This window comes from Cebus imitator, unplaced genomic scaffold, assembly GCF_001604975.1.
Source record: "Cebus imitator isolate Cc_AM_T3 unplaced genomic scaffold, Cebus_imitator-1.0 Scaffold844, whole genome shotgun sequence".
NCBI lineage: Eukaryota > Metazoa > Chordata > Mammalia > Primates > Cebidae > Cebus > Cebus imitator.
The window spans coordinates 263,473-277,779 of NW_016108159.1; the positions used below are offsets into that span (position 1 = coordinate 263,473).

The 14,307-nt window shown below is 39.2% G+C and overlaps 1 non-coding gene across 1 annotated transcript; it reads right to left on the minus strand.

The window, feature by feature from the left end:
- Positions 1–4,926: 4,926 nt before the first annotated feature.
- Positions 4,927–5,090, minus strand: LOC119469794. The gene has a single exon (XR_005198634.1). It is a non-coding gene; the product is annotated as a U1 spliceosomal RNA (small nuclear RNA).
- Between the last annotated feature and the right edge of the window lie 9,217 nt (positions 5,091–14,307).

Below are 14,307 nucleotides of genomic sequence, written 5' to 3' on the forward strand. Positions count from 1 at the left end.
GGACATACTTCAAAATAATAAGATCCATCTATGACAAACCCACAGGCAACATGATACTGAATGGGCAAATGCTGAAAGCACTCCCCTTGAAAACTGGCATAAGACAAGGATGCACTCTCTCATATACAACATAGTATTGGAAGTCCTAGCCAGAGCAATCAGGCAAGAGAAAGAAAGAAAGGGCATCCAAAAAGGAAGAGAGGAAGTCAAACTATCCTTGTTTGCAGACTACATGACCCTATATCTAGAAAAATTTATAGTCTCAGCCCAAAAGCTCCTTCAGCTGATAAACAACTTCAGCAAAGTTTCAGGATACAAAATCAATGTACAAAAATCACTAGCATTACTATACACCAACAGCAACCAAGCTGAGAGCCAGGAAGGCAATCCCATTCATAATAGCCATACAAAGAATAAAATAGAAATACAGCTAACAAGGGAGGTGAACGATCTCTACAGTGAGAATTACAAAACACTTCTCAAAGAAATCAGAGGAGACAAACAAATGGAAAAGCATCCCATGCTCATAGGTAGGAAGAATCAGTATCATTAAAATGGCCTTATGGCCCAAAGCAATTTATAGAGTAAATGCTATTCCTATCAAACTACCAATGACAATCTTCACAGAACTAGAAAAAAACTATTTTAAAATTCATACAGAACCAAAACAAAGCCCCAATGGCCAAGGCAATCCTAAGCAAAAAGAACAAAGCTGGAAGCATTGTGTCACCCAACTTCAGACTATACTACAGGGGGCCAGGTGCTGTGGCTCATGCTTATAATCCCAGCACTTTGGGCGGATTGAGCTGGGCACATAACCTGAAGTCATGAGTTTGAGAACAGCCTGGCCAACAGGGTGAAACCCTGTCTCTACTAAAAATTTGAAAATTATTTGGGAGTGTGGTGCTTGCCTGTAATCCCAGCTACACAGGAGGCTGACGCATGAGAATTGCTTGAACCTGGGAGGTGGAGGTTAAAGTGAACCAAGATTGCACCACTGCACTCCAGCCTGGGTGACAGAGCAAGACTCCATCCCTAGATCAAACAAACAAACTATACTACAGGGCTACAGTGACCAAAACAGCATGGTACTGGAAAAAACAACAACAACAACAACAACAAAAATTGGCACATAGAGCAATGAAACAGAATAGAGAGCCCACAAATAAGGCTACACACCTACATCCATCTGATCTTCAACAAAACTGACACAAACAAGCAATGGGGAAAAGTTTCCTTATTCGATAAATAGTGCCATGATGACTGGCTAGCCATATGCAGAAAACTGAAGCTGGACACTTTCATTACACTATATTTAAAAAATTACTTCAAGATGGATTAAACACTTAAATGTAAACCCCAAAACCATAAATGTAAATCCCAAAACCATAAAAACCCTGGAAAGCAACCAAGGCAATACCATACTGGACATAAGAATGGGCAAAAGTTTCATGAGAAAGACACCAAAAACAAACACAACAAAAGCAAAAATTGGCAAGTGAGATCTAATTAATCTTAAGAGATTTTGAACAGACAACCTACAGAATGGGAAAAAAATTTTGCAAACTGCTTCTGACAAAGATATAATATCCAGTACCTGTAAGGAACTTACATTTTAAGAGAAAGACAAACCCATTAAAAAGTGGGCAAAGAGCATGAACATACAATTCCAAAAGTAGGCAAGAATATGGGGGAGAAAAAAGCTCAATATCACTGATCATGTGAGAAATGCAAATCAAAACCACAATAAGATACCATCTCACAGCAGTCAGAATGGCTATTAATTAAAAGTCAAAAAATAACAGATGCTGGCAAGGTTGTGGAGAAAAGGGAACACTTATACACTATCAGTGGGAGTATAAATTTCAACCATTGTAGAAAGCAGTATGGCTATTCCTCGAAGAGCTAAAAACAGATCATTTGACCCAGCAATATCACTATTGGGTATATACCCAGAGAAATATAAATCATTCTACCATAAAGACACAATGTATGTTCATTGCAGCATTATTCACAATAGCAAAACATGGAATCAGCCTAAATGCTCATCAATGACAGATAGGATAAAGAAAATATGGTACATATACACTCTGGAATACTATGCAGCCATATAAAAGAACAAGATCATGTCTTTTGAAGAAACATGGATGGAGCTGGAGGCCATTATTTTTAGCAAACGAACCAGGAACAGAAAACTAAATACACACGTTCTCACTTATAAGTGTGAGCTAAATGAGAACTCATGAACACAAAGAAGGGAACAACAGACATTGGAGTCTACTTGAGAGTGGAGGATGGGAGGAAAGAGAGGAGCAGAAAAGATAGTTATTCAGTTCTGGGCTTAATACCTGGTTGATGAAATAATTCATACAACAAACCCCTTTGACATGAGTTTACCTGTGTAATAAACTTGCACATGTAACACTGAACCTAAAAGTTTTTTTAAGCTCTTGAGGTGGGAGTGTGCTCTGTTAGTGTTTTGTTGTCATCAAAGTGGGAGAAGGGTGAGAGATAGAAGTTGAAGTTAAATATATAGCAGCGTACCCAAGTGGGCTTTGGGAGCCATATTGAAAAATCTAAGTATCTGGATTCCAGGGTTTAGGGACAGCAGGGGATTTAGGGTTCAGACATATAATGGAACTTTATTGTGTTCTTCTTGCATCATTTACATGAATCTACTTCCTTCTGTTTAGACTCCCAGAGGGCACAAGTCTCTCTTACCTCTTCACTGGCTTTTTGTTTCACTGGCCCAGAGAAGAGAAAGAGAGCTATGGAGTAAGCAAAGCACTCAGCTCTCCACTCCCTCTCAAAATGTAACAGGTACCTCCAGATTCCACAGATGAAGATGCAGAGTCATCAAAGCCCAGGCCTTTCTCTCCGAGCTAAGCCAGCTAGCTTAGTCCCTAAACTCACATTTTAAAAACTGTTACTGTAACTCAGTTAAGCAAGTTCTCAATCTTCATATCCAGATTTTCTGCTGTGAAGGAAAAGAGAGATTGAGTTGGAGACAGCCAGATCTCAAAAGCAGGTGGCGATGGAGTAAGTGCTGGCACGGTGTCTATCCTGCTTTCATTGAATATGCATTATTGAGTGTCTGCTGTGTCACAAAACATGTGCGGAATCTTGTGGGCTTCTGTTATGGGTGACAGAATTAAAACAGTAAACAGAGAAACAGATTGCAATATTTGACATCATGTTAGGAGATGGTAACTGTGTGGTAAAAAATAAAACAACACAAGGCATAGGGAGATAGAAGTGGAAGGTGTTTCTTTAAGTACAGAGAGCTTCCTAGGCCACAAATAAGGAAGATGAGCAAACTCTATAGCTTCCAAGGAGAGAGGGTATGGGGACCTTTCCAGACATAGGGAACAGCTAACGCAAACACCCTGAGCTAGGGATGTGGGAAGTACATGTTTCAGGGGACAGGGAGGATATACAGTGAGCTAGAGGAGAGTAGCACTATGTAAGGTAGAGTGAAGGGAGACCCTACAGGGCCTTATAAACCAAGAGAGGGTTTCTGAAATTTTCTATGGGTGTTGTTAGAAACCAATAGAGATCTTTCTGTAGCCTCACCCTATTAAAATCCGCTAGTGGGTACTGGGGAAAACAGGACCAATCTGTGACTATGGGATTGGCTTCATTAGACAAAAGGAAAAATGCTGCCACCTGCATGTCAAATGGCAGCTTGCAAGCCCTCCAGTGAAGGAAAGCACACTGCCCTTTGGAGGACTTTTGCTACAGTCTTCTCTCAGTTTTCTCACAGGTTTCCTAGTTTCAATTATTTGGACTGAGAAGCATTCCTCATGTTACCTATCTGACTCCATGATCATTAGCACAAAGCCGGGGAAGACAAACTTGAGGAAAAATATCCTAACTATTCCTGTACCCTGCTGCCAACTCCCCCAGTGACCTCTGCGTGTCAAGCACCCAGCTATTTCTGTAAGCCAGGGTTCTGCCTGCAGGATACAGACCTATGATTTTGCCTCTAGGATGGGATTTTTTAAGTATGGAAACTCTATCAATAACTTAGAGAAAAAAAAATTTAAAGCATGGAAATATAAGGAAAATTCTACTTTCCATCTATAAATAATACTGAGGCCTTAAAATGCTTGCTTTTTAGGCAGGATCCGCAATTACCTCTAAGGGAGGAACTAGGTGTCCTCATCGCTACATCTGCCCAGGGCCAAGCTTACGGAACCCACAGTCTCCAGAGTTATGAGCTCAGACTTTGGATTTTTGAAGTCACTAACTAGATTATATGACCTCTGCGGTGCCAATAATAACTTTGAACACTGCTACCCTGAGGCGTTTTGTTTTCCTGAGACGGTTAGGGTGGTTCCTGCGGTTGCTGTCCTGTGGCCTCTCTACCTAATTTTTGCCCAGGCATCAGGCCTAATCTTGGAAAGGGTGTCAGAATTCCTATTTACCTGGTTTTGGCCGACTGCCCACAGCATTTGAAACTGAGAAGGAGCTTGGAAGAACTCCTTTGCCCCAGCTATGCTATGGACTCTAGGCACATGCATCTCCATGACATAGCACAACAACAAGAAGCAAGTGTAAACCCCTCTACGTTGTTTTCTACCACTTGAGTATATACAAAATATCTCTGGAAAAAACACAAATTATCTAATAACAGTCATTACCCACCTGCCTGTGGAAAAGGCAAATGGGAGACAGGATTTTAGAGAAATAATTTGCTTTTTATCTCATCTAACTAATTGAATTCTGAGCCATTATGTGATTTATTTTACAGTTCAAATAATTAAGCTGTAAAATAAAAGCAAAATTGGATAATTTCCTCATAAAGGCTGTCTCTGTACCCTGTCCCCAAACCTCACCCTGACTCAGGCACCAGGAGACACGTGACCATCCTGCAGCTTTTCCACCATCTTCAGAAATACTTCTTTTTTTGGGTTTTTTAAAGACCAGGGGAAAGCATGAACACAGTCCCCTACTACCACAAATTATGCAGTCAAGTTTCCCATATTTGCAGAAATCTCAGGGGTCGGCACATTTGGAGTGCAATAGACAAGCCTCACCCTGGGAAAACCACCTCCAGGATCATGGTATTTACCCTACCAGATAAGTATCCAAAAACTTTTCTATCTTCTTTGAGTTGGACTGCCCAGTAAAGGCGAAAACCAGAATTAAAATTTTCTGAGAGTGAGGGAGAAGTGAGGAAAAGGCCAGAGTCACCTGGAAATAGAGGGGAGGGACCCTCAGTGGACTTAGCCCTTTGTAAGATAAGTCCAGGGCTGCTAATATTTCACATTCAAACACTCAGAATGCATATCCACAACTTAAAGGTATTTTCTTAGAAATCCTAAACTCTTATTATAATATCCAACAAGACTAACAAGATTTTAAAAATTCATCCCAGGCCTAGAAGCAAATGTTCATGGTTGTCCCCAAAATGTCTTTTGAAAGTTGGTAGGCACAATCATATCTGAGTGCAATGTTGGTGATAGATATGACCTTTAACTTTGTTTTTACTCTCCACTGTATTTCTAGTGACAGTCACAAGGTATTACTTGGTACATTCTCATGTGTTTCCCTAGGATAATGTCATCGGTATCATGTGACATCTGCCTAGGACATTGGAAAAGATGTAATCCAAAATGTTTAAATTATAGTCACTTAAATGGAGTGTAGAAGAATTGATGAAAACTAGAAGGGTAGTTAGTCAATGATTGTTGAAGCTAAATGATAGGCACAAAGAATTTTATTAATACATTATTTTCACTACTTACTTTTGAAATATTTAACACAAATTACAATGGCATATACTCTGAAGGGTGGAATATAGTTATGGAAGACGAGAATTTTTGATGGTCTTATCTTTTCTGGATATCGATTTCCTTAAATGCACTACTCTCTAAAACAAAATGTACTACTCTTTAATTTCATAGAGAAAATATCATAATCTAAAAATAAAAGAAAAAAAGGTTTATCATGAAGATCGTCCTTGATTAAGAGATACTTGAAGGACTCTTGCAACATAAGGAAACTGGTTTGAAAAAAATCCCACTTCTAAAAGCTATTGTCAGGACAAAAGAGGAATCTAGGTATGGGCTGAGTGTGAGATGATGAAATTGGAAAATTATTGTTAGTTTTTCAGGTGTGGCAGTGGTATGATGATTTTTGTTGAGAAAAATGTCTTTTTATTTAAGACATACCTGCTAAAATATTTCAGAGGAAATTGAAACAATGTCTGTGGCTATTTACTTTTAAATACTTGAAAAATAAATGTAGCAAATATGGTAAAGTTAATAAGACTGAAATCTAAATAATAGATAGGGAATCCGAGAAAATGGTGGTGGAAGGAACATAGTTTGCTAGTCTCTATTAATAGTCTCCACACAAAAACAGGCAGAGCAACTAGATAACAAAACCAAAAACCCATCAACAATGTTTATAACAAAACATCATGACAAATTATTCTCACAGATCTTAAAATCCAAGTAGATGGAGACAAACCACCAATAGCCACAGAAACACACAGGCATCTGTGTGAGTAAAAGGAGAAAGTAATGGCATACAATCTGATGGACCTAAGACAGGAGAACAACAAAATAACCGGTAGATATTCAGTGGAAAACACAGCAGGCCAATTTGAGAACAATAGCTAAAAAGGCGATGGTTTGCTTTTCCCAATAGTGAGTGAATGAAAGAGCCCAAGGTAAACACTGCTGGAGCAGCTTAAACCCTAAGCCTGTGTTGTGTTTAGTTATTAAAAAAAAAAAAGAAAGAAAGAAAGGCCTGACTGTAGTATTTGTCAATTTATGTGTTGTAAATACTCCCATCACAGCTAATTTCAAGTTACTAATGTAATGGGATCTTTGGGGTGTCACTTTTCTGGCCAGAAACCTCTGTGGCTGGTGGCACCTTTGCCGAAGTTCTTGCCCTCTATGTCCAGGAAGAATGAGATATGCCAACAAGCGGATGGTGGGCAAGGTGAAGAGGAGCGTCATTGAGTGTTAGAACAGCTCAGAAGAGACCCACAGTGGGTAGCTCCTCTCTGTAGGCAGGTTGTCCCATTGAGTGTTCATCTCTCAGCAGAGAGGAGGTCCTGGAATGGATAGCTCCTCTCTGCAGACAGATCATCCATTATCACTGCAGCTGTCAGCAGAGAGGAGGCCTGGAATGAATGGCTGCCATCCTGATGAGTGCTCAGCTCTCAGCAGAGAGGAGGCCCTGGAGAGAGTGGCTCCTTTCTGCAAGCAGGTCATCCTGATGTCTGCAGCGCTCAGCAGAGAGGAAGCCCTGGAGAGGGTAGCTCCTCTCTGCAACTGGTCCTCCTGACATCTGCTGCTCCAGCTGAGTCTGGAGTTTTTATGGTCTTCAGAGGGGAGGAAGCGTGTGCTCACTGGTTCATGGGCAGCCATGGATGAGCCCAGGAAAAAGCACCATGAGCTTCCCCTTCAGTTCACAGGACTGGCAGCCCCGTCCCAGGCTTCAGGCCTTCCCCAGCCTGAAGGTTGGTCTTCAATGGGGACCCACCTCCTTCTGCCCAAGAACCTGTCTGCCTTCTGGCACCTGCTGCAGCTGTTCATGGCACCCAGGCTGTTAATGCCAAGGGACATCTGCAGGCCAGCACTGAGCTGCCCTTAGCCCCTCATCAGCTTCCTTCCCATGCTCCTCAACACCCAAAGACCAGAAGGGGCTGAGACAGCCAGAGGCTGGCGTGTCAGTGTTTCCTCAACTGTGCACCCACCTGGCTAGGCTGTCACAGTGCCCAGGTTTGGCCCCAAGCTTGCTCCACAATTGGAGAAGGTGCTGGGAGCAGGGAGAGGCCAGGCAGTGGGAGCAGGCACTTCTGAGCCTGAGGAGGGCAGGGATACCTGAGTCTGGAGCTGGGGCAGGGCAGCTGCAGCAGCACCTGGGGAGGATGGAGGCTCTTTCTGCTCTGTGGAGTAGGAGGCCCAGGCCCCCCTCCCAGTTGCATCTGGCATCTTGGCAGTGGCCCCTCTAGATGGGCCACTGCTACTATCACTAACATGACATTACTGAAAGCAGACTTGAGAAAAAATGTGAACTAACACACTACTATATAATATTCCACCATATGATCCACAGAGTATTTACAGATTTACAGATGTGTTTTTCAATTTCCAAATGTTTGGGGATTTACTATTGTATTTCTGTTACTTCCTTCTAGTTTGAGTCCATTATGGTCAGAGAACAGACTCAGCATAATTAAATTTAAAAAATATATATTCAGATTTGTTTCATGATTCATCTTGGTGAAAGTTCCATTGAGCACTTGTAAAGAATATTAATCCTGCTGTTATTGATCAGTCTTCTATAAATCTCAATTACTTGTTTTTCATTTCCTTGATGATAGCCATCCTTAAAGGTGTGAGATGATATCTTGTTGTAGTCTTGATTTGCATTTCCCTGATGATTAGTGATATAGAGCAATTTTTCATATACTAATTGGCCATTTGTATGTCTTCTTTGGAGAAATGTCCAAGTACTTAATTCATTTTTCAAATTATGTAATTCATTTTTTGTTATTGAGTTATATGAATTTCATATATATTTTGGAGATTAACACCTTATCAGATATACGGTTTGCAAAATATTTTCTCCCATTCTATAGTTTCCTTTTTCAATCTGTTGATTGTCTGTTTTGTTCTGCAGAAGCTCTTTAGTTTGAGGTAGTCCCACTTGTTTATTTTTGGTTTGGTTTTGCCAATACAGCCGCTATAAAAAACAGTATGGACACTTCTCAAAAATTAAAAATAATGCTACCATGTGACCCAGGAATCCCACTTCTGTGTATATATAAAAAAATAAAATTTGGATCTCAAAGAGCTATTACCATTTACATATTCATTGAAGCACTATTCATTTATAATAGCTAAGATGTGGAAAAAACCTAAATGTCCATTGGCAGAATAATGGATAGAGAACATTATATATATTTATTCATATATATACATATATATGAATACTATTCAACTTTATGCAAAAAGGAAATTCTGTAATACGCAACAACATGGGCTGACCTTGAAGACTTATGCTAAGTGAAATGAGCCAGTTACAAACAGACTAGTACTGCATCATTTCACTAACATGAAGCATACAAAGCTATAGGGAGGAGGTAATGGGGACTTGTTAACCAATAGGCATAGAGTTTCAGTGAAATGAAATGAATAAACTTTAGAGATCTGCTTTACAACTTTGTGCCTATAGTTAACAATAATGTATTGTACACTTAAAACTTGTTAAGCATGTAGCTCTCATGTTAAGTGTTATTACCTCAATAAAATAAATACATTATGACTTGAAAAAATCACTAAGCAATAAAAAGATAAAATTAAATGAATGCTTTAGCTTCTGAAAAATAGTTTGGCTAACTGTAGAGCTATTAGATAACAATCATTTTCTCTCTAAATTCTTTAGACCTTGTTCCATGGTCTTCTGGCATTCAGTTTAGTGAAGCAATCTGCTGCCATCTGATTTTTTTTTTTCATTTTAGATATATTGTAATTTCTGCTTGCATGCATTAAAAATTTTTCTTTATTCTTTATATATTTTTTAAAAAACCATATCAGGCTGGGCACAGTGGCATAATCCCACCAAGCCTGTAATCACAATACTTTGGGAGGCTGAGGCAGGCAGAAAGCTTGAGCCCAGGAGTTGAAGACCAGCATGGGCAACCTCATCTCTACAAAAAATTAAAAACTCGGCCAGGTGTAGTGGCTAGCATGTGCCTTGTAGTCCCAGCTACTTGAGAGGCTGAGGTGGGAGGATCACCTGATTACCTGAGCCCAGGAGGTTGAAGCTGCAGTGAGCTATGATCCTGCCACTGTACTCCAGCCTGGATAAGACAGTGAGACCCTGTCTCAAAAGACAAAAATACTCATATCAGAATACGTGTATGTTTAGAGATTTTTAGTGTATTTTTCTACAATTGCTGAAAGCGTCTAATCTAAAGACAGATGTCTGGTTCAGGGAAATTTTCCTTTAATTTTTTTTTTTTTTTCAGTTCCTTACCCTCTGTTCTGCTCTCCTTTTCAGAGTTAGTACTACGCATAATTGTTTCCCCCTGGTGTACTTTCCATGTCCCTTACTGTTTTTCTAATCTCATTTCTTTCATCTTTGTTTTCTGATTTCTAAGTGAATTCTGAAATACTTCAGATGAAATTTTAAGATTAAGAGATTATCTGCTCTTCATTGCTTCTGTTGCATTTTAAATTTTGTAATTATGTTTTTATTTAAAATCAGTATTTCCTGACCTCTTCATAGATGCAACAGCCCCTCAAAGCTTGTGTTAAAAACAAATAAGAGTTTATTTTAAATTTCCAACTATTTCTCAAATTAAGATCTCTCACAAAGAAATGTTTACTTTTCTTCCCATTAGTTCCCCTGTTGGTCCTGCCAAATTACCAATCATTTTCTCTTTTTGCTCATCCTTACAAAATATGGTTCAGTATGGGGAATTAAGATGGATTTTGATTTATTGGAGTCCCTATTCAAATATTTCAATACTACCAGAGAATGAGAGAAGGAGTAAGTATGGGTTTGCTGTGTTTTCACTCTTCCCAGCGGCTTCCTCACTGTAGAGGGGGCAGTCTAGAGATACTTAGAGCCTGCCCTCTCCTTTAATTATTAGAGTTCATGCTCCAGCTTTCAAGCCAATGAGAAGCTGCACTGGCTCCTGAGGTGGCAATTTCTTACCCTAATGTACATATCAAAGCTGAAGTAGACTTGAGGCTTAGCTTCACCCATTCTCTCATGCCTTTCCTCAGTTCCACCCTAAAGCCTTCCACGCTGGTGCAGGGTTCCTTGCACTTGTTTTCCTAAGTGGATTGTTCTGAAGAAATTTGCTTTATCCAATGGGTAACACTCTGCACTGGTTTCCAGAGCTGAAGCGGATTTTTACATTTCTTTGATAATTTCCCTATTTCAGAGGGAAAAAGAATTAACTAAATTTGGCTTAAGGTGGAGTGTCACATCCAAACTTTGAAAGAATTTCTTTGATATTTTCCAACTGATAACTTAGCAAAGTAATACATTTTTATTAGCTTATCTTTTATCTAGCCAATCTACTTATTTTAATAGTGTTTAAGCTGCTTTTGCTAGGAATATAATCATCATATCTAAATAATATGTCCATTTTTCTAGGGGTTATAACTCTTATTTCTGCTTCACGCTGTATTATAATGATCAGAACTTTCACACTATTAGATTGCAATGACTCTGTTAACTCTCTTACTTTTTTGAAACTGCCCCCAGTATTTTATCATTGAGTACATTTTTTGGTTATTTGTTTCACAATTAAGTACAACATCAGAAACTTTGTTGAGAAGATTGTTTTCCCCTATTCATACATTTTATAATTTTTAAGAAGAATCCTTTGCTAAAGAGTTTTATCAAACTATATCAGCATCTGCTAAGAAAATTATTTGTTAATATACCCCATGGATACCAATTATTATAATTCTGTCTCTGTGTCTCTTGGACAGTCTCAGTCATGAGGACTTAGGCTTTTTATATAATGAGTAGTTACATTAAGACTTTTATATCAATATTTTAAAAATATCAGATATTCTTGGTTAATTATTGTCTTAGTCTGTTTTCTGCTGATAGAATATCATAGACTAGGTAATTTATAAAAACAAAACTCTGTTTGGCTTATAGTTCTGGAAGCTGTGGCACCAGCATCTGGGGTGAGGCTCATCTTATGGCAGAAGACCACACATGGGATGGGAAAATGCCAGAAAGAGAAGAAAATGGAGCTGAACTGTGATAAATAAACTACTCCCATGATAACTAATTCGTTCCCACAGTAATGTCATTAGTTCATTCATGAAGGCAGAGCCCTCATAACTCAGTCGCCTACCAAAGGCCCTACCTCTTAACACTACCACAATGACAAGTTTCCAACACATGAACCCTTGGGGGATGCATTCAAACCATAGCATTCCACATCTGGCACCTAATATTCATGTCCTTCTCACATGCAGAATACATCTGTTTCATTCCAATAGTCCAAAAAGTCTTAACTCATTCTAGCACCAACTCAAAAGTCCAACGCCCAAAGTTTCATCTAAACCAGATATGGGTGAGACTCAAAGCACAATTCATTCTTATACAAATTCCTCCAGCTGTGAACCTGTGAAATCAAAACAAGTTATCTACTTCCAAAATACAATGGTGGGACAGGCAGAGGATAAACATTCCATTTTAAAAGGGAGACAAATCCACATACCTACAGTGAAGTCATTTTCAACAAAGATGCCAAAAATATGCATTGGGGGAGACAGCCTCTTCAATTAATGGGGCTGGGAAAACTGGATATCCATATGCACAAGGATGAAACTAGACCCCTCCTGCCATATACAAAAATCAAATCAAAATGGATTAAAGACTAAAATCTAAGACCTCAAACCTTGAAATTACTACAAAAAACATTAGGAAAAATCTCCACTACAATGGTCTTAGTGAAAATTTCTTGAGCCATACCCCACAAGCCCAGGAAACCAAAGCAAAAATAGACTAATGGGATCATATCAAGTTAAAAAGCTTCTGCACAGCAAAGGATACAATCAACAAAGTGAAGAGACAACCCACAGAATGGAAGAAAATATTTGCAAACTATCCATCTGACAAGGGATTAATAAGCAGAATATATAAGAAGCTCAAACAATTCTATAGAAAATAATCTAATTATCTGATCAAAAGATAGGCAAAAGATTTGCATAGATGGTCCTCAAAAGAAGGCATACAAATAGTAAACAGGCATATGAAAAGGTGCTCAACATCATTGATCAGAGAAATGTAAATCAAAACTACCATGAAATATCATCTCACCCCAGTTAAAATGGCTTTTGTTCAAAAGAAAAGCAATAACAAATGCTGTCAAGGATGTGAAGAAAAGGGAATCTTGGTTCACTGTTGGTGGGAATGTAAATTAGTACAACCACTATGAAGAACAGTTTGGAGGTTATTCAAGAAACTAAAAACTGAGCTACCATATGATTCAGCAATCCTACTGCTGGGTATATACCCAAAAGAAAGGAAATCAGTATATCAAAGAGATATCTGCTCTCCTATGTTTGTTGCAACACTGTTTACAATAGCTAAGATCTGGAAGCAACCTGTGTCCATCAAGAGGCGAATGGATAGAGAAAATGTGGAACATATACACAATGAAATACTATTTTTTTCACAATGAAATAATATTGTTATAAAAAGAATGAGATTTAATTAATTGCAACAATAAGTATGGAAGTGGAGATAGTTATGTTGAGTAAAATAAGCCAGGAACAGAAAGACAAACATTACATGTTCTCACTCATTTGTGGGATCCAAAGATCAAAACAATTTAACTCATGGAGATAAGAGAGTAGAAGGATGGTTACCACAGGCTGGGAGGGGTAGTGGGAAGCTGTTGGGAAGATGAGGATGGTTAATGAGTTCAGAAAAATAGAAAGAATAAATAAGACCTATTCGATAGCACAACAGGGTGACTATAATCAACAAGAATTTAACTGTACATTGTAAAATAACTTGATGGGTGTAACTGGATTGTTTGTAACTCAATGGATAAATGCTTGAGAAGATGAATACCCCATTCTTCAGGATGTACTTATTTCACATTGCATGCCTGTATCAAAATAGCTCATGTAGCCCATAAATCTATATACCTACTATGTACCCACACAAATTTTTTAAAATAAAAATAAATAAAAAGGGAGAAATAGGCAAGAAAAGAGGCATAATGTCTCAAATAAGGTCAAAACCCAACAGGGAAAACAACATTGAGCCTTAAAGCTAGAGAATAATCTCCTTTGATTCCATGTTTCACTTTCTAGATACCCTGGGAGTAGGGGGCCCAAAGCCTTAGGCAGCTCTGCTCTTCATGTCTGTACTGGGCTCAGCCCATGCTTGAGCTCTCCCAGGCTGGAGTTGCATGCTGGTGGCCGTACAGTTCTGTGGTTTCAGTGGTGGCCCAGCTTTCACAGCTCCACTAGTCATTGGACTAGTCCAGCTTCTCTGCAGGAGTTCTAACCATGCAGCAAGTTTCTTCCTGGGGTTCCAGGTGATCTGTAGGATCCTTTAAAATCTAGGTGAAAGAAGACATACCTCCACAGCTCTTGCATTCTCCTGTGTGTCTGTAGAGTCAACCCCAAGTAGATGCCACCAAGATTTATGGCCTGTACCTTCTGGAGTGGCAGGTTGAGCCACCGCTGGGACCACTTGAGCCCAGCTAGAGTGGCCAGGAATGACTGCACAGAATGTGGTGAACAGAGTCTCAAGGTGGTTCTGGGCAATGAGCCTGAGAAGGGTGACCTA